General features: G+C 45.3%; 1 non-coding gene across 1 annotated transcript; it reads right to left on the reverse strand.

Moving 5' to 3' along the window:
- Positions 1 to 2353: 2353 nt before the first annotated feature.
- On the reverse strand, positions 2354 to 2457 carry LOC141569525 (U6 spliceosomal RNA). Its single transcript, XR_012493250.1, has one exon. It is a non-coding gene; the product is annotated as a U6 spliceosomal RNA (small nuclear RNA).
- Between the last annotated feature and the right edge of the window lie 3896 nt (positions 2458 to 6353).

The raw sequence follows: 6353 nt of genomic DNA on the forward strand, positions 1-6353 counted from the left end.
CGGTTCGTTGCACGGTCCCTAGCCGAGACCCTTAGCCTCGGACGTAGGAGGTGGCTGTTCTCACAGACTGCGAACACGGACGCCCTGTCACCGCTGGGGCGTGCAGGTACAGACGACCCACGCACGGTGCGGATGGATAAACTGCGCCGAGAACCCAGCGAAAAAAACAAATATGCACCTGTCACAAGGGGGCTGAGTTTTGCCTGCGTAAAGCGCTCTCACAAACGGATAAGCAAAGAACACGTTCTGATGGGATGGGGGAAGGGCTCATGGCATTGAGCGCAGGCCCCGAGTGGCACAGCTTCCCGGCACACTTGCGCTCTGCGCTCGCCAGGCTCCTCCCGCAGCGGCGCCCGTCGGCAGACGCCCGCGGCAGGGAGAGGTGGGAGGTGGGGGCGGGATTCACCAGCGGTGGTGAGCAGAGGCTGGCAGAGGCAGAGCTGGCCGGCATACTCCGTTTCTGACTATGGGAGAGCCCCCAAAATGCTGTTCATCTCACTTCTAACCGAAGGTACATGTGGTCGAACACTGAGACCTTTTTTTTTAAGCCTATGACAAAAGTGTTTTTCACAGGATAGCCCGTGTTGACCGCCAATCTGCAGTCAGTCCTCCCAAGCAGCCAGCCTGTCTTTGACAACTGACATCTGTTTCTCTAGATGTCACTTTCATCAGTGAGGACACAGGGCTCTAGAGAGGAACGTGGGCACCCTGGAGCGGTCATGAAAGGGGAGACTGCTAGTTAGGAGCAGGTGAGCTGCCAGGCCCCGGGCGAGATGCTAAATTTAGCCTGTAATGAAATGTATCAGGGGAAAGTATGAACTGGTATTTTTATATGCCGTGGGCACCAGCACCAGATATGTTTCATAAGCAGCTTTGGCAAGAACCAAAGGAAACTGAACCTCTGCTTCCTTGTGTACAACGAACAGTGTGTTAATTAACTGAGTCATCTCCCATGACAAAAACCCCAGGGCACCTGGTACCAGATTTTGTGAGGTTGACCTTGGGAAAAGAAAATTGAGGACGGGTCCCCTTCCCCAAACTATATTGTCAGTTTCTTGGAACAGCTATATGCTCTCATGAGGAAGATACTGCATTCAAAGAAAAAAAAATCTCCAGTTTTGGCAAGAATCCGAAATCCGGCTGATGCCTTGGGCCAGATGCAATTTTCAGAGGTAGTTATAGTGATGTGTCAGCCTTTCTAAATAGGGGTGCTAATGTGGGTGAGGTAAAAAAATAACAGGGCTGCATCCTGAGGAAGCAGGCAATCCTCCTGCTGCTGTGCCAATGTCCGAAAGTTCTGCATCCCTTGGCTGGCTGATGTGCCAAAATGGAACCCAAGCATGGTAAACATGCACCTTCCTGCTTGGACCAGTTCAAGAGACTGATCATGAAACATTAAAAATGACAATTTATAAAAAGTGACAAAACATAAAAAGTAAGTCAAGTGTCCCATGGACTTTTTTTCTTTCTTTCTTTCTTTTTTTTTGGCTTTTTTTTAAGGAGGGCTCAGCTCACAGTGGCCCATGTGGTGATCGAACTGGCAACCTTTGTGTTATCAGCACCACGGTCTAACCAACTGAAATAACCAGCCACCCTGGACATTTTTTCATTAGTAACATTTCAGATGAAATGAACCAACTTGGTACACACAGCCCCTGCTGCCATTTTGACTTGCTCCTCCACAGCCACTCCTGTGCATGTTTTGATTCAATTAGGTATCAGGTACACAGAAGAGGAAAGGAGAGTACAGCTCGCATCTGTTGGTTTTTGGGTCTGCGTGAATGTCTGTGAAAACCTCCCTTTGTGAATGTAAACAGTTATCTTTGGAACTCTCCAAGCAAGTGGGTCTCCTGATCCCTCTTCCCTGGTGACCTTTGGTCTGAGGGGAAAGATGGGAAGGAAACTCAGCAGATAACTGGCTGTGGGGCACAGCCCTGTTGGCCCTGCCAGGGGAGTGGAGGGAAAGTGGGTCAGGAAACCTTAGTTGTAGGATGCACATATCTCCCGTGGGGTAGGGCCACTGATAGGGAGGGGGAGGCGTACAGGCAAAGCTTGATTTGATCACAAATCTATTTTTTTTAATGCACATTTTTTTTAAACTGGAAGCAAATACACCAAAATTGTAGTAAATGTTACATATGATTTCCCCATGTTTGCTAGTCTGATGAACATAAAATGGCATCTCATCTTCTCTTATTTGAACTTCACTGAATGCTAGTGGAGTTGAATGTTTCTTTGTTTTTATTGACCAACTTGGATCCCACATCTGTGAACTGCACAGTTTAGCACTTAGTTTTCTATTGGGTTCTCTGACTTTTTCTTTAGATATTCCCCCTCATCAGATTATTTTTCTTTAAATGTGGAACACTTCACAAATTTGCGTGTCATCTTTGCTCAGGGGCCATGCTAATCTCTGTATCGTTCCAATTTTAGTATATGTGCTGCAGAAGCAAGCACGCGTATCAGTTTTTGATGTTGCAAATATCTTCTCCCAGCTTGTGGCCCCTTCATGAACTCTGTTGAGACGATTAGACAGAAATCTTTAATTTTGAGTAGTTAAACCCATTAGTTTTATTCTTGGTGGCTTTGCTAATCATGAGGAAATGATGGAGTGTTCCATAGCTGGTGTCAGTTATCTGTCTAAAAACCTCACAACTAGATCCCTATGTCACATCAGATACAAAAATAATTACAGAGTAATCAAAGGCATAACAGTGGAAAGTAAAACTCTAAAACTTCTAGAAGACATTGGAAAACACACTTATGACCTTGGAGCAGGAAAATTTCTTACACAAGAATAAAAATCACACACCATTAAAGAAAATAATGATTTAAACTTAAATACATTAAAAGTTGAGCCTTCCAAAAAGTACAGGGACTCAAATCAGATTGGTGAGGGCTGTGTCATGCAGGGTGGCATGCGGGGTCTCAGGTCCCGCTCCCCACATAAGAACGCAGGACATGGTGAGGCCAAAAAGGAACACCCACGGAGCCATAGATGGGGAAGTCATACCACTATTGTCTCGCTGGCAGCTGCGTTGGAGACACAGGAAGCAGGAGCCACACAATCCGCACTCCACACTCCGCTGCTTGCTAGCTCAGCCACCATCTTCTTGCTAGCCTCCATTTGCTGCTAGCGTAGCCACAGCAGTTATATTAGTGGCCAATGGCTCACTGGTTACAGCTGACGGCCAACTAGCCACAGCTGATGGTCATCCAATTTACTACCTGAGCCAGCACCTTTCCACGTGAGGCCGAGAGCCTGGAAACTGCACTCCTGGCTCTGTCCCCACAGCTGGGAGAGAGGGGATTTTGTTGGAGTCAAGGAACTGTTCAATACCTTGCTTGTAATGGTGGTTTTATAATTGTATGTGTTTGTCAAAGCTCATAGAACCGCATGCTACAAAGGGTGAGTTTTACTGTGTGTAAATTATACTTAAAAAATAAAAAATAAAAATAAAAAATAAATACATAAATTATACTCTAGGAGAAAAATATTTTTTAAATTAACCTTCTGTTTGACAAAAGGCATATCATAGACCGGTGTGAGTTTGCTCGTACTGCTATAACCATGGACTGGGTCGCTTGAACAACAGACATTTAGTTTTCACAATCCTGGAAGTTGGGAAGTCCCAGATCAAGATGCTGGCAAATTCGTTCCTGGTGAGAGTTCCCTTCTTGTCTTGTAGTGACGGCCTCCTTCTAGGTGTCCTCACTTGGCAAAGGGAGCTATTGCTCTCTCTGCCTCTTCTTATAAATCCCATCACTGGAGCCCCACCCACATGACCTCGTCTAACCCTAATCACCTTCCAAAGGCCCCAGCTCCAAATATCATCGCATTGAGGGCCAGGGCTTCAATGAATGAAGTTCAGACCAAAGCAACTGGGAAGAGATTTAGAACAGATGTCTCTGACAAAGGATTTGTTTCCAGAATACGCAGCAAAGAATTCCTCAAACTCAGGTAAAAGAGCATAAAGCAACTTAATAAGTTGTTTCAAGTTTTCAAAAAAAAAACAGTGAACAGCCACTCAGTACAAAAATGAGCAATGGATGTGAATGAACAATTCTAGAGGAGGAAACTCAAGTGGCCAATAAACATATAAAAAAGGTGCTGAACCTCACTGGTACTCAGGGGAATGAGTAAAGACAGCCTCTGGCCCGAATCAGAGTAAAAATGAAGCCTAACCCCCGCTGCGTGCGGGGATTCACCTTACTGATTACAGCTGAAGGAAGGTCTGCGTGCCCTTCAACCCAGCACATCCACTTCTGTACCTTCCAGAGAGACGTGTGCACAGGTTCCTGAGGCGACAGGAAAGGGTGTTCACACAGCACTGGTTTTCCTAGTTCCATGAAGAGACTGCTGAATGGCTGAGGTGTAGTCTATTGTGACGGAATACTATGTAGCAGATTCAATGAATAAACCACCTCTGCCCACCTCAAGGTGGATAGACTTCTAAAACAAGTGAACAAGCAAGTGACGAAACAGATAATGTGTAATGTCCTTTTTGCAGAGTTTAAAAGCATGTCCTCGATGACATCTATTGTTTTCAAGCACCTGTATTTGTAGTAAAAATACCAAAACAAGCATGGGAATTATATTGGGGGGAGAAAAGAAGAAAGGGGTGAAAGGTAGAAATTTAGCTATACTGTGATATTTATTTCCTTGAAGGACAGACAGACTGGGAGCAAACATCTGATGAGAAGGTGGTGAATTCATGGCTGTCTCTCGTTATTATTTTATTATTAAGTCTTATCCACATATTTTAAGAATTTTGTAATTAAACAACACTTTTTAAAATTAAATTTAAAAATCCTCTACCGAGTCTCAAAGATGCCCACCTCTACTTATATTTTTCTCTTTCATATTGTCTTTAATCCATTTGGAGTTTTTCGTTTCAGTATAGTATACAGTAGGAACCTGACTTTATTTTTCTCACGTAATGAGCCAGTGTCCCTATGAAGTCCAGGGCAGAGCCAGCCAGTGGTCCGGTGTGAGCCTCATGCAGGGCAGTTTGGGGCAGCTGACCTCAGTGGCCCTGGAGATGGACAGCAGGAGAAGGGCTGAGTTCTATTCTGGAGAAAGAAGGCATCTACCACAGTCCTGTGCTGGGGGCCAGGGTGAGGAAGGAGCAGGGCCACCAAACAGCCTACACTGGGCACCCCAAAAAGAGGTCCTGGACTGGGCCACGCGCCTGGTGCCTCTTCCTATGGTTCCCACCTTTCAGCCAGGTCCCCCTCCTCCTCAGCCTCTTCTCCCACATGGCCACCCTTTCTGGCTGGTCTCACTCTCCTGGGCCCTGAGCTGTCATCCTGGATGGCTCACCAATTCTGAACACTCACATGAGGAGAAGGGGGAGGGAGAAGTGGGGGGAGATTGCCGAAGGACAGGAGGAAGTGTTTTGCAGGTGATGGGTATGGTCCTTATTGAGACCGCGGTGATGATTTCACAGATGCAGACTTATATGTCAGAAGTCATCACATTATACACTTTCCATAAGTGCAAATTATTGTATGTCGATCAGACCTCAAGCTATAAACAAAAACTGCCAGCCAATATTTTTAATTTACAACTTTGAAAACACGATTACCATTTTGTAGAGAGAAGTTAGTTTCAGGTCTAGATCGCACTCTCCTCTAGTAGCCTCCAGCAGTTGAGAGCACAGATCAGATCCACACTCGTGTTTACTGATATTTTATTCAGTGGGGAAGGATTTTTTTTCTCACCTTCAAATCTAATAAGGTACATTTCTTAGAGGAGAACTAAAACATGTGTTTGTGAGGCTCAGTTTAATTCCTCCTGACTCAGCCGAGGTTTGGATGATTTCCCTGCTTTAACATTTCCCTCTGAAGTTGCTGGCGCTTGCTCCATCTTCCTGTGAAGACAGATAGCTCCAGCCTGCACCATGCCCAGAGAGCTGTGCAGCCCACATTCTGCACCCACCATGCCTCCCCTGCAGCCAGAATCTCAGCTGGGGGAAGGGCAGTGAGGAGCAGTGAGGAAAGCTCTGTATGGGGAGTCAGAACTTCCGTTTTTTTTTAGCTTCAGGTCAGTGAGGTGAAGACCTAATTCACATCACTCACTTCCCGCTTTGTAAAAATTGTCCACATTACATGTGATGGTGGAAGAGTTAAAAGTTAACTCTGCATGGTTCTCATTCCATCTTCAACAGACACCTGTCAAGGTACTGTCTAGTTGAGATGCTCTAACATACAGATGTGATGAGGTGCTCCCCCAAAATTCCAAAGCCTGGAACTAAAGTTATCTTCTGAGAGTTCAATGAGTAAAATCCATTTGGATTATATTTGTCGTCTGAGGAAACAATGCAAGAAATAATTAATCAGTAAATCAAAAC

The sequence above is a fragment of the Rhinolophus sinicus genome, linkage group LG18 (assembly GCF_036562045.2).
Source record: "Rhinolophus sinicus isolate RSC01 linkage group LG18, ASM3656204v1, whole genome shotgun sequence".
NCBI lineage: Eukaryota > Metazoa > Chordata > Mammalia > Chiroptera > Rhinolophidae > Rhinolophus > Rhinolophus sinicus.